The sequence below is a fragment of the Molothrus ater genome, chromosome 6 (assembly GCF_012460135.2).
Source record: "Molothrus ater isolate BHLD 08-10-18 breed brown headed cowbird chromosome 6, BPBGC_Mater_1.1, whole genome shotgun sequence".
NCBI lineage: Eukaryota > Metazoa > Chordata > Aves > Passeriformes > Icteridae > Molothrus > Molothrus ater.
This window is the reverse complement of record NC_050483.2, coordinates 41,825,474-41,839,669: the sequence shown is the minus strand read 5'-3', so window position 1 is coordinate 41,839,669 and position 14,196 is coordinate 41,825,474. Positions and strand designations below refer to the sequence as shown.

At 41.1% G+C, this 14,196-nt stretch overlaps 1 protein-coding gene across 24 annotated transcripts in view; it reads right to left on the bottom strand.

The window, feature by feature from the left end:
- The window catches only part of NRXN3 (neurexin 3), a 966,298-nt gene that overhangs the window by 338,420 nt on the left and 613,682 nt on the right, over positions 1-14,196 (bottom strand). The gene's annotated exons all lie outside the window — the stretch shown is intronic.

Genomic DNA, 14,196 nt, shown 5'->3' with positions numbered 1-14,196 from the left:
TAGTTATAAATGAGCAAGATTTGCCTTTAGTAGACCAACCAGTATAGAAGGAAAAAAAACAAAACAAAAGGAACATAAACCCTATTCAGATCTAAAAATATAGCAACAGCTTTCAAAACAACATTTAGGTTTATACAAATAGCTCTAAATTTAAGACTGTAATCTAATAAATTAGTCAATTTGAGGCAAGAGTACTGTTACCTGTAGATCCATGGGGAGTGGTACTAGAAATGGCAATAGGCTCTCTCCCTCAGAGAGAGAACTAATTGAACAGAGGGAGAACTAATTATTGCCTATAGGATATGAAGAGTTCACAGGCAGCAGGATATAAGAAGAATTACAACATACAATAAATTATTATTGCTATCCTCAGCCCTTTTAGCAGTAACAAATTTTAGCTTTTAAGATCTTTCTTTGAAACTGTTTTGAAGAACTCCCTTGAGGATCAAGGCTAATAGGTTAGAGTGGTTATTTGTGAAAAATGTTCTCCCCCTATTAACTGGATGTTTCTATTTACTGAGTGTCTGAGTGAGTTTGCCATGGTATATGGCAGGTTTCTGTTTTCCCCAGCTTTGGTTCCATGAGGACCTCTGCAAGCACTGGATGACTTTGCAGCACTGATTAATAGGTTGGACCATACATGTGTTAAATCCAGGGCTCTGGACTGTTTACTGCGAGTGACGTTTTACTATGGCAAGTACAGAAACCAGGCAGCCTGTGCTTAGTTTCATTAAATGAATTTTGTTTCTGGGGATGTATTTGGCAAGATTGTTGCAGAAGTAGTCTGAGAGTACAGGCATTGTAAGGAAGGAAAGAGTTTTGGGAAAACATCTTTTAATTATATTAGTTTTCTTGTAGAAGTTTAATGATTTTCTGTTTAAATTCCTGTATATGGTGCTAAGCCATAAGCAGATGGATACATGTGTGTGTGTGTGTGTGCACAGAAAAGAGGTTGTATTACCATTATTTTGCATCAGGTTCTTGGATGTTTCACAAAAAGATATGGCCAATCCCTCTCAAGCAGTAACTGTTTAAAGAAGTTACCTTGACTGATCTCTTGATTCCTTGGAATAGCCAGTTCAACATTTTTAGCTTTTTGGGGTTTTGTCCATATGGAAAAAAAAAAATCTTGAGTAAAATAGATGAGACAGGTCTTTATTCTCTGTACCCTACTCTACTCACATCATATGTTACAACAACAAATGGAAGTCATTTCTGCCCAGGTCATAATTCCCTTTTCTGGAATCCCTTTTCTGTGGCTGAGCCTGCCAACTGCTAGACAAATACAAGAGATCAATAAAGATTTTCATTTGAAGTTGGCACAATGTACAGCTGAGGCTGAAACTGGGATACTCAGGTCAGAGCTACATCTTTAGCTCGGCAGGTACAGACTGGGACAGCAAGGGAGCTGCTGTGACCTGCAGCCAGCTGAGAGCACAGGGACAGCACAACAAACTCTTCTTGATGCCAAATGTCTTCTGGTTTCTAATGGTGAGAGTAAGATCAGGCTGGTTAATGCCTCCCAAGATTAGGAAAGATTTCACCACCTGGAAGTTTAGAATATGCAAGGGTCAAGCTCTGATTTTGTCTAGAGCGACAGCAAAAGGCAGGACTAAACCATGACCCATACCCACATGTTGATGTTTCCAAAGTCCTTGCTCAGACTCCTCTGCCTCTCTCCCTGTGGGATACTCATGTGAAAGCTGCTCTCTGGGAGATTTATACTAGTTTAGATGAAAACACTGAATATAAAGGACTTATTTCTATGAACCACGGACTGTAACTGAAACACTGTGAGCCCATGGCAGCTGCTGTTTGACTCTGGACACAACAGGCTTAATGTCACAGTTTGGAGGCAGAAGAGAAAACATTTCTGGCAGCATTTAACGTGACTGAGGTTATTATTACTAGACACAAATGCAAACAAAACCAGCTTTTCTGCAATACAATGTGTAGTTGTGTCTCTCACACACACATCATACTTCTAGTCCTCAGAAATCCATGAGGGAGGTTGCTACTAGGAACTAAAAAAGGTACAATACTATAATTCTTGTGTAGCAAGCCAAATATTTCAGAAAGACATGGACGAGCACTGTACCAACAATCTACCCACAAACCATAATTTTTTAAGGAAAAAAAGTAAGTATTTTAGACATATTAGCCTAAAATTACATGGATGGACTAATCATGATGGTCAATGCTTCCCGCTAATGTCAAACTAATTATACAGGGGCCTCCCTTCCCTGTGTATGTATTTCAGCAAAGAAAACCTAGACACAACCATGCAAGAGCAATGTGAAAACTGCATTGGATCAGATGCCACCAGTGCCAGGTTGTACTGTCAGCTTTGACTTTGTGCACAGCCACATTCAGATAACCTAAATTCTATTAACCTCCAAAGCCTTTTAGGTGCCTCCAATCAGGCACCTGATAACCTGGACTGAAGTGACAGAAAGCAGTAAACCCTGGGATTTCAGCAGAACTCGGGCTGTTTAAATGTGGCAACAGTTTCTGACTCAGCAAACTGCTTTGCCTCTCCATGTCCCATTTTCTCATCTTAGAATAAGAAATACAAAAATTGGTTGCTTGCCCTCTGTCAGGGCTGTGATGGTCTAAGAAGTTGCATAAAATGCTTTGAGATGGCAATTTAAAAATAGCTAAGGAAAAAGTTAGCAAAAAAAAAAAGACTTACTAATACAGAACAGCACATGAAATATTACAACCATGACAAAACTACAGTGGGTCTTCTTCTCAGTTCTTTACAGCATAAGGTGATCACCATTTGTGAGGTCAAGTGAAAAAAAAATACAACCCTCCCCTGGGATATACAATTAAACCTATCAAAGAGGTTATTTGCATCCATCTGTAGCATCTGGCATTGGCCACAGTCAGGAGACAGAATACCAGACCAGATGGACCAGTGTATACAGAAATTCTTATGATCTTCTGTGATTAATTTCTTCCTTCAGGTTGGATACGTCTCTTCAAATTGTGTATCAACATCTACCCAAAACTGGTGCTGACATATCATTGATTGTATTGTGAGTTTATCTGCAGCTCAGCGCTCTGGGACAGTTTAGTCCCTTGCTTACCTCAACTCTAAAGTGGAATTTCTTTATCAGTGAATTTCTACATTCACTCACACATTTTCCAAGCCTTGTCCTCAGAGATTTCTGACAGAGTCCATGACTCAACTGTAATTTGAACCAAAAATCTTTTTTAGTTCCTGAATCTTTGCTACTGTAAGACTGTAGCCTACAAAACTATAGACTATAAGACTCCAAATGATTTTCTAATAGTACACTCTTGTCCATGAACTTATAGAGCCTAGGTTTGCATGGAAGGATCCTAAAACTTTCCCACAAATTCTTTTGGAATGATTGCACTGTTTTCCTGTGATCTATGCAAAGACATGCAAAGCAAGGGTGAAGTAAAACAGCAAAGATAAGAGAAATCTTCTCTTTTACAAGACTCAACCATTGCATTTTCTTTTTGTTTGAAGACCATGTAGGTAAGAATAATCAATTATTTTTAATCCTTATTTTATTTATAAATAATTTATTTTTACAAATAATTAGAAATCATTAGCACTGCAGTATAAAATTATGACATTGAAATATTATAATACATCAGGGACTTTGTTGCCATATTTTAAGCTTCTTGACTAACTAGGACCTCTGTAAACATGGTCAAGTTCAGCTACACAAAGGCCAGGGATTGAATCATGCTGTCTAGCAGGTGCCCTTGAATCCAGGAATCCAAATAGGTTCTAGAAAAAGGTTAATGTAGAATGGTTGCTTAGGCAGTGAAATGGGATAAAAGAAAGAGCTCCTGCAGATATGAATACTTTGTCTCTACAAAAGTATTTAGAGGAAATCCTCTCCACACAGCCCCTAGCCGTTTTCTGAACCTGAACTCAGCTCCCTTATGGACATGAACTAAGCATCACCCCAAACTCCAGCAGAAATCTAAAAACCAGACACTGCTTCTGAAGAGAAGCGAGTTTCCCCAAGGAGAAATACTGCACATATCCCTCTGCACACAAGGGGTGCCCTGGCAAAAATGCTCACTATTCAAGCGCTGCATTTGAACAAACTGCTCCTCTAGTCTTGTGTAACAGAGGAGCACAGACAGGGCAAACACACACCCAGAGGCACCACTGCTGACTGCCATTATAGCCCTGCCTTCACCTGGGTCTGTGCTAGTGACCTTCTTAGCAACACAAATAAAGCACTGCACAGCTCTCCTCTTGCCAAGCAACAGCAGAATCTACCCTTTCTCCCTCCACAAAAAAAAAAAAAAAAAAACACAAACAAAACGTGCCTTAAGTCTTTAGACTGATAGGCATTAAGTTAAATTTGTTAATGTCTTGTTCTAGATATTATAATAAGACTTCCAAAAACACATGGTGGGAAAAAAACCAAAGAAAACAAAAAAGAAAGCTAAATGATTAGTTACTGTGATTCAATCATCACAGTAACTGGACTTCTGAAACATATAGAATCCTCTGAAGTCTAGACCCAAGGTCAAAAAGTGTGTGGCTAAAAGGCCACTGTACACTGAACACCAGCAGCTCAGGGCTCTGCTGGACAAGATGCATATCCCAGAACCTTCTTCACAGCACTTGAAACTCCAGCTCAGATGAAGAGCCAACAGAGCAGCTCCTTTGCTGAGCTTTGATACTGCTCCTTTCTGTCCTGTTTATTTGGTGTATTTTTTCCTCTAGTTTCAAATTGCTTGTCTCTTTTCTTGAGAATTACTTGGGTCTTTAGTGGCTCTTCTAATGCTTCCCTCCTTTACTTCTGATTAAAGAGAAAGAAAGCATGGGAGCGAATTTACACTTCAGCTTAATTTCCATCTTCCTCTTCTTTTCTCCTTTCCCTCCTCTGTCCCTTGATTGCTGAAATAACCTCAATAATTTTGTTAACGATTTTTGAAATGAATTGATTGAACAGTTGCAGACAAAATCTAACTTGTGACAGAAGCAGAAGACAGACAACAAGGATAATGAAAGTAGAGGCTGGGGTATACAGTCAGCTTTTGGGTCACTGGTCTAAAAAATCCCCTCAGATTCCTAAGACCAGTGAAGAGAAATGCATGTCCACAATGCTCCTTGAGGCAGTAAATGAAACCATCACCAGCAGTAGGAGCTGCTCTCACAAAGAAAGGACTGAAACAAAACACTGCATCTAACCACACAGCCCAGGCATTTCCCACGCTTCTGACAATGTATTCTTAGCATGAGAATCAGTATTTCTTTGCAGAACTGGCTTCCTAAAAAAGGCACCCATGCTTCTCAGGACTTCTTCTAAAGAGACTACCAGGAGCCATGCCACTGTGATGTTCCTTAAATTCCCAGGACCAAATATGCTGGCTGAAGTTTGAAGATACTTTTGCAGAACGTTGGGGAAAAAAAGTAACAACATAGTTCTTTTCCTTTCATATGTGTTATGTCAGGATCTAACAAGATTTTTAAAAATTATCATATTTTTGCACTACAGCACAGAGAAACTGAATCACCTGGCAATGTATGATTCACCATCCAGTACATCAAGGTAAGCCAGGAGCAGAACTAGGGAATATCTTTGGAGGTTCTTATCTTCAGTTCTGTTCCATGCTGTTGCTGAGGAAAAACCTCTTCAGGACTGCTCATTAACAACTGGAATATGGCTTCAATGAAATCAATGAACAAATTTCTCACCAAGGAATGCACAAAAGGCTCAGGTTTCGACCATTTTTCAAACAGTTACCAAGTATTAATTAGACCAGTAGGGGAGGCTGCTCAAGTTGCCAGTGTATATTTCCTAATGACTGGGCCAGGAAAAGTAGCCAAGTGTATGGCTTGTTAAGTAGAAATTAACCTGTCTGAAATAACAATTACCTGAATTGAAATCAGCTTTGATACAGACCACTGGCAGAATTTGCCACCCTGCCATCTGAGCAGAATTTGCCACGTTGGTATTTGGTTACAAGATATATTCTTTTGATATGAAGCAAATGTACATCAATTCTGAAGGACAGACACCCACATCACCTTATTCTGTTCCAGCCTGGTGCAATCCTGACATGTTCATAGTCCTGGTGTCAGAAAAATAAGTTACAAGGTAAATGGATGTTTGTAGGGCACAGACACTTTTTGTCTCCACATTCTCCATAAAAAAAAAAAAAAAAAGTTTAAAAATAAGTTAGTAAGAATTCTCTGCTCTGTTTCTCTTCTTCAAGCCTCTATAAGGTGCTGAATTTATTTCTCAAGGAAAATTAATTTCTTTGTCTTTTCCTTGCCTCTAATGAGCTGCCTCTGAATGCATGAGGGGACAGGAAAGAGAGCAGGCTCCATGGTGAGATAATAAAAAGTGAAAAGGCATTCAAAGCCATCAGTATCTTCCAAACTTACACTGACAGAAATATGCTGGACTGTAGACAGGGGAGCAAGATCAGGGAAACTTAGAATAGCTTTGGCATTCACTACTAAGCTACAAAGAAAAGATGACATTGGGGGAGCAGAGGTCATGCTACAGAGAGGTTACACAAGCACATGAGTAGATGTAGGCCACGTAAACTGAGGATCACTCTAGGTCCTATATCCAGGCCACCATCATTCCTAAACACTGTACTCAGTGAACACCAGTGAATGACAAACTCTCCTGTGAGAGCACAGAACCTCACCATTATCAGTAGCATAAGCAGAATATGAGAAAAGCTGAGATGAGCTACCATTACACAAGTAAATCAAGGAAAAATAAAGGAAAGAGAAAAATGTCAGGTTTCAACCCACTGTTTCCACTTTCATTTCACCAGATACTAAAAGATCAACAGTGCTTGTAAGTAAGAAAGTATGCCTATATGACTGCAAGCTCCAAGAGTCTTTAGAGTGAAACTGTCCCACATGATCACCATATCTCAGGAAATTACAAAAGATGAAGGCAATAAACACAGGAATTCCTACGTGTTAAATCACTGTACCTGTACAGTGCACATCTATCCAGAGCAGAAGCCAAGTAGAGATGTTGGGAGAACCCATTTTCTACATGTAGTCCAGTCAATGTAAGACCCAAATAAAATTAATCAGGTTCTTTTTTTCTCCTTTAATTTTTTCTATTTTTTTTTAATTCTCTTACTCAGAAACACTTGAATTTCTTCAACAATTTCAGGTCTATTGTATCTTTTATGTGCTCTCTCCCTTAACCACCCAGTATTTGACTTCCCAACACTATTCAGGGAATTTCCATACTCTGCTGCTTTGTCCTCATGCTCATGGTTGAAGTCCTTATCAGAAGAAGAGGACTTCTGTGCACTGAAACATTGGTAGCAAACACACAGAACCAGCTGGACAGAAATACTTCCAGACGTTACCCCTGCAAAGTCTCCACTGGCTGGAGTTATTAAGCAAACCAACTGGAGCAGGAGCAGCAGGCTTCTGTAACTGCAAGATCCAGCCATGACAGGAAGCCATGAAAACCATCCCTGGGCAGTGCAGCAGATGAGCAAGGAAACAAAGAGTACACCAACCATGTCCAGAAAGTCAGTTCTTGTCATGCAGCACAACATTAAAGATTGAACTTTTTGAAAAAAAATCCAAACTTCACCTCCCCACCCTTCCAATAATTTGATCATCTTAATTTAGAGTAATAATCTTCCAATAATTTGACCTGATTAATGCAGATTAATAATCTTCCAGTAATTTGACCTGATTAATATGCCGAATTTATTCTAAATTCAAAATCAAGTTCCAAGGATAGCATAGAAACTGATTCCCTATGAAGTTATTAAATGGAGCCTGCTGACTAAACTGATGGTACTCTCTTCCTGAGCCCTCTGGAAAACAAAGTCTTTCCTCACTCTTTGCCACGTGGTATTCACAGAATAAGTGAAGGATCTTTTTTTAGCAATATTTTTATGTCTTTCTGATTCATTCACCCTGTTCCTTGATCTTCTGCAGACACAAGACCCTCTGCAGATTGTAAAATACTTCCCCCTCTTCTGCCCTCCAGCATCAAGAATGCAAGAAGATGAAAGATGCAAAACTTAAAGATGAAAAAGTAAACTTTAGCACGGGATCAATTTAGTAATGTCCTTTATCAGCCTCACTATTCATGCTTTGCAAACACTATAGTTCACACTAACTTCATTTTCATCTTAATACACCATACAGAAAAGCAGCCTAAATATACAACCCCAGATATAAAGCGTATAATCTGTAAACTACAGGAACAGGCAGATCATTTCCATTAGTTTCTTATGTAGCAAAAACCACAATTTACACCCAAAGCATATAATTATATTCAAATTCTAAAAGACAGTTTCGGAAGTACTTCAAATTCATAGTTTGGGGGAGAGTCACTCAGGGATATAAGAAGTTGTTTTAATGTGCAAAAACAACACACACACACAGGATGCAAGAGAACTAATACACAAGAGTGGTGAGAGAGCCATGGTGAATCACAGGTCCCTTGCTCCAGCAGCTCCCTGGAGTTTGGCATAGCCAGCACTCTGCTAAAATGCCCTCCTGCTCCTTCAGAAACACCAGTGCTGGGATTTGGCACTAGAGCCTGGCCAGGCTTTAAAGCCATAAGGGATAACACTGCAAGGATCTATATTCACAGTCTGAAGGTTTCTTGCTTGTCCTTCGAGATACAAGCAAGCTGCTCTTTTAAGGTTCTCTGACATCTAAAGCCCAAGAGGACTACTGGGGCTTCATTCATTTCTGTGGATCCTTGCCAGGGAACTCAAAGCACACAGATGCACCAGAACTGCTTGCCTCACCTAGGTGAAAAAATGGTTTTCTCTTAATATCATAGATGAGGAAAACAGTCAGAAAGTAATGTCTTGTCAAGGTCGTACAACAAATCAGATCCATCAGTCAACTGCATGTTGTCTGGTGTGTCTTGGTGTACAGAGGTTACACATAAGACATGAAAACTTTTTTCTTTTTTTTTTTTTTTTTTTTTGCTAGTACAAATGACCTTCCATAGTTATCAAAGACCACCAGGACAGCAAGGGCAAAAACAAACAAGAAAACCAACCAACCAACCAAACCCCAAAACAAGGCAGCCAATCAGCACAGGACTGTCATCCTGGGCAACTACACAGAGAGCTGGTCTTGTTAAGGCATAGCACATACATAGAAAAGAAAAAAAACAGAAGAATGGTCATCCTTTGCACTTCCAAACAAAACTTCAAACCTACTCCTTGCACTAAGAAGCTCCAGCTCTTTATTTGGTTACCTTCTGTATGGGAAACCATGGGACTTCCCCATCACCAGCTGGAGACTATTATGTTCTTGTCAGTATTGCCACATTACATGACCTAGGTGCATTTTCCTCCTTCTAGTGAGGCATTTGGAGCTCCCAAGCACAGTATATAATAATCCAGTGGCTGTCATAATACTGTTCAAACATATATTTTCATGCCATGGCAAAAGAAGAGAAAGAAAAAGAAAACAAGAAAAACTAGCCAGTATTATTAGGAAAAAACCCATGTATTTTTAAACGCAGAAATATTATAAAAGGTAACGTTCTCATTCTGCAGTATTGTGACTACATAGCTGATGTCACATAACCATATATTCTTTACATCAACACCTATACAAAGCATACAGCAGGATCCTTCATCTGTCTTTGAAATGTAGTTACCTCTGCAGCAGAATGTGGCAGTTCCTTGAAAAGTCAGGGATGTATTATCCAAAAGCAGAAACAATAAAGAAAAGAAACCTCTCTCCAGTCTAAATTGCAAAGGAAATACAAGGAGGAAGAAAACCCTGATCTAATTCTGACTAGGACTAGCATTGTCCCTTTTGCAAAATGTGCTATGAGATACCAAGCAAGCACAACATGGCTTTCAGAGGAGGCTTTTTTACATGTCTTAAGAAACTATACCTTCAGCAGAATAGGTCTGAGCAACATTTCAAAGAGCACAAAGAGACATACATATATTAAATAAGACTAACAGGGTTCAACAATAAGTTTCTCATGTTCCAGATCTCATAAGATCATTGGAATCTCCTAAGAAGAAGTACCAGGTGAACAGACTTTAACATCAGTTTTGGAGATTAATTTTGGAGATCAAACTATTCCAAGTTGAGAACAGTTAATACAGTGCACAGAATGAGAAGTCAAAGCACTTGATCAGAAATTGTTTCATAGAAAAGCATGCAAAGGATAAGTCAAATAGAAATCTCATTTTGAGGAAATAGCCTTTGTACATACCAGATTTTTTCCATATTCAACTACTGAAAACTGTGCTTTCTCAGAAGAGCTACAGAGTCAGCACAGGGAGGGAAAAGCCCAGCTATGATCACTTAAAACTCTAACTGAGTCAGTTTGGATGCTTTGATTTCTGGATAGCCAGCTTGAGATAATTTAAGGAAACTGCCTTTAAAAATAATTAATCATTGTTAACATCTCTATAGAAGGGAATATAAACATTTGGGCATACACCAGCACTAGTCTTTGCCAAAAAATTAGGCTTCATTGCTGATAGGAAAATAAAGGCAAGCCATAGAAAGCAGACTGACTACTAGATTTTCACCTTTGCAGAACTTAATTGCAACCTTAATTTCAGCTCTGAGTGAAGTTAATTTTGCTGGATCGCTGACTGCTTTGTACAGAGCGATTTTTCCCATTTTGTTAAAGCTACCAATCTTTGCTCAAAGTAATCTCCTGGTGAAGAGGAGGAATGGCAAAGGTCCTGCTTTGTACTGGGGAATGGGCAGTGCCAAGGATGGGGAATCTGTTTCCTCTCATAAGGAAAAGGCAGGATTGCAAGAACATAGAATATTGAGATGAGGAATAGGTCACACTGGATGAGCAGCAAGGACATATGTATTTTAAAAAGCGTACACTGCTAGAGCTGTGTGTGGCAATCTTTGACACTGCTTTGCAGAATACCTGCCTATCTTTTGGAAACACTCTCTTGATTTGTCCAAGCATTCACTCTCATTTGCTAATTTTCAAAAAGATATAAGAGAAGGAAATGCTTCATATAAATAACAGAATGTCTAAGAATTGATTCAGGCCTGAGAGTTATACCCACAAGATCTTGTGATTGCTCACTACCAGTCCTCACAACAGACCTACACTTTTTCCTACGACTAGTGCAACAGCCCAGGGTAGCCTAGGCTCCACAAAGTGAAAATGAAGAGAAACTATCCTGTGCCCAGCATTGCTCCCACAGCTGCAGAGCAGTCCCTGCAGCCAGGGGCAACCAAGGCATCACACATCACCTCTGAGCACCTCTGCTGCACAGCCATTAAGGACAGCCAGGGAACAAACAGCCAGAGGAGGAAAAGAGAAAGTAAATTAATTAATTCATCACTAAGACCAAACACACACAAAATCCCTTCATTTTATCTGTCAACCAGAGGCACACATTATTCATCAGCTGAGGCCATGAGGATTGGAAAGAGGGGCTGTGAAGTCACTGCTGCAGGCTCCGGTAAAGCAGCTGACCCAGCACGGCGCTAAACAGCCCAGGGGAGACAGGAGGATTCAGCACATGTGAACTTTCAATAAACACTGCCCCAAATTTGTTCCTTCCTCTGTTTCACAAGCCCTTAGTGAAACAAAAAGGAATCAAGGATTTCCCTTCCTATTATTCAGGGATAAACATTCTGCTAGTCTAGGAAGGTCCTCACATGGAAAAAATATTTGTTCTAACTTGCTGAAGTCCCCTGCCTGGCCAGGCTCACTCCTCTGCTGAGAAGGAGGTAAATCTGTTAGAAAGACTTTCTCCTTGAGAAGATGCACTGTGCCAAGTTTTGCATTTGCAGGTTGCAGCCCAACTACCAACTACCATAAAGCACCAGCTGGGTGATTTCAGAATTAACTCTTGTAACACCAGCACAGCAGTGACTGCCAGATCTGGGTCTGGTCCTGCTCAAGGTAAGGCACAAGAAGTGCCACAAGAAGGTACTCCACTGATTTTAAAGGAGCACTAAGACACAGGCTCCAACAAGTGCTCACTGCTCATGAGACATTTATTATTCCTCTGCGCTAGATATTAATTTGCTTCTTCAAACAGATTGAAATCCACTGGGATGTAGGAGGAAAAAAGGAAAATATGTTTAAATACAAGACTGAGTCCCAGTGGTCAGCACTGTGGGGCTGGAAGACAACACAGCAGGGCAGCCATGATCCTGATATGATTCCTTCCAAAACCAGTATTAATGTACTCACTAAGCAGGGCAGCAATCAGAATGAATTTCTTATTTCTCTAGAAAAAAAAAACAAATTATCAAAATCCCAGGAAACACAGGGAGTGCACAGCCTCCTTAGAATCTGACTCCTCAACGCTGTTACAGATCCAAGTTCCAAGGGCCTCTGTTGTGCAACAGTGAAAGAACACACAAAAATAAACCATGCATGTTTCCAAGACCAGCTGTCTTTGTGGTCTCTTCTTCCTCTCTCAATCTGCCCACCTCATTCATCCTCTTATTCATGGCCAAAGGAGGTTTTTATGATAGCTTTGCTACAAGTCATGATGAGGAAAGGAAAAAAAAAAAAAACTACAAAAAAAAAAAAAAAATCCCACACAAAACCAAACCACTCACATTGACTTATGCATTAACCTGAGCTCCCTGAGATCTCTATTTCCCTTGATTCCTTTCTGCAATGGGGACACCAAAAAAATGCCTGTTTCTCACTGAAGTTGATAACTGCTTTTGATCCTGTCTCTTAAATGAGGATTTTCTTGACTTTCAGGGCAGATGGAAAAGCCATCAAGGAGAAAAGAGCTATCATTTCTTGACCAGGAAACATGCTGTAGACTCTCACACAGACTGCTGCCGACTTTAACAGCACAGCCAAACACTATCACATTTTGTGACATCCTTCTCTCCTTTCTTCACAAGTGATCTAGAAGCCAGACTTTGCTATCCCCTTTCATCACAGAACTAAGCTACAAAAGCTGGGGGGTTGAAAACCTTTTGGGGCAGTGACTGGCTGATCCCTCATATTTCTTGCTTTAGCACAACAGGAACTCTCTCACATGGTCCTCAAGCATTGCTACAAATAACAGGGCTCCTGCTGCTAGTGATTAATAACCCATAACTGAGTTTCACATGGGTGGTGCTTAACAGATGGTCTCAATGTCTGGCATGGCATTGATTCCCTTTCCATGTGGGGCCTGAATGTTTCTCTTGCATTTTAGGATAGATGTGAACTTTGGAGCAGAAGTGGGAGTTTGAGAGGCTGAAAGGATAGTGCCACTTGAGTCTGCCGAAATGGCTGAACACCTCCCATTCAACCTACTGCACCCAGTGCCACTTCAGTCCTGAGCCCTTCGCCTCTGCAGCACGGTGCTAGTCTGCAGTGCCCTGGGCTCCCCCTCCCGCACTGCCAGAGCATCACGACCTACCTTGCAGAGCTCCCTGTCACCCTCTTCCAATGCCCTCCAGCAGTTCTGCCAGGGCACCTCCTGCTAGCACAGCCCTGCTCGGCTGGTGATCAGCTGTGACCTGCAGCATCTGCCTCCTGGCTGTGTTCCTGAGCCCTTTCCCGCTCCAGCGCTCCTCGGCTCAGATCTGCAATACCGAGCTTCTTCTACAGCTCTGCCAACGCACCTAGAGATCTCACTGGAGGTCCATTCATTGCTGTGCCATTTGAACCCTCCAGACTGCTCTGCTGGTCATCTGAACACTTATCTGGAGTGCTCCAGGTTTCAATACCCTCATAACCCTGACACAGCCCTGCCAGCACATCCTCATAGTCTCTGCTGCAGCCATGTCATGCGGCACCAACTGTGCCAGGGCTCTTCCTTCCTTCCTTCCCTTCCCTCTCCTTCAAAGTGTTCCTATGCTTCATTTCTGATACTGGTTCTTCTTCTTCTGGCCCTGCACAAATGTGAATCTCTAGGTGAATACTCCTATGATGGAAGGCCAGACCTGACCCTGACCTGCAGCCCTGGAGGGAAAGGGCCAGGCCTTGGCCTGCCGGCCTGTCCCAGCTGATATGACTGAAAACAGTCGCTAAGGACAAGGACAGCAGACAGGAGAAGGTGGAGATGAGGAAAAGCCCCCATGCCAGACAGGCCTAGGCCAACTCCTATCAGGGTGAGAAGACTTCAGAGAGCTGGTTAAGAGGCTGTGTAGGTCCAGCTGCTGAGCATTGCTCAGCATTTCAGGGCCACGATGCTGACCCACTCACTCTCTCTTGGCATCTCAGACACCCTCTTCCCCTACTCCCTTGCTGCCAGAGTGAA